Genomic DNA, 771 nt, shown 5'->3' with positions numbered 1-771 from the left:
GACAATTTTGTTCAAAAAAATATTAGTTAATAGGTAAAGGCTATTTTAAGAAAACTTTTTTATTTAGAACTAAAATTTGAAACTCACACCAATTTAAGTTTATTTTTGAGATTCACCCACTGTAAAGTAATTCATATATAAACGTTAAGTGGTATTTGAATTGACTTATTTTTAAGTGTTTTTTATTTTAAATATTTTTTTTTTTTTTAGTTTTGGTGATATTTGAAAAAGTGTAAAAATAAGCTAAAAACCAAAAGTAAAATAGTATCAATTTATGACTTTTGACTAGTATTTTAAAGCCATCCAAATAGCCTCAAACCAACAAGAACAGGCGGATCTCGCCCGCCTATGATTGGGGAAGAAATATAGTTATCAAAACACTGCGTAGAAGTTATTTGACAATATATAAGATACCTATAGCTTTGATAGACTCCCTATATTGGAGCAATGACTTCACTATATATTCACTGTACACTCATGTCATCTCTATTATTCAGATTGGGATCGGAATCTACAATCCCAATCTTAACAATATAACTAATCTTAAGATACTGTATGGCATCCCAACTTAAAATGGACATTGGAAATGATACAATTTCAAACTTAGCACTGAAATCCACGTAAACTAAACTTGTATTTTTTGTACTTGAAAATAATTAATGGATTGATCAATATGATCTTTTTCTTCAATTATCATATTCAATTGGAGATAGAGTCTTTCTAGCATAACAATCCTTAAAAATTTTATTTGTTCCAACCGTTATTAAAATT

The sequence above is a fragment of the Capsicum annuum genome, chromosome 3 (assembly GCF_002878395.1).
Source record: "Capsicum annuum cultivar UCD-10X-F1 chromosome 3, UCD10Xv1.1, whole genome shotgun sequence".
In the NCBI taxonomy this organism is placed as follows: domain Eukaryota; kingdom Viridiplantae; phylum Streptophyta; class Magnoliopsida; order Solanales; family Solanaceae; genus Capsicum; species Capsicum annuum.
Note: the sequence above shows the minus strand (reverse complement) of the source record.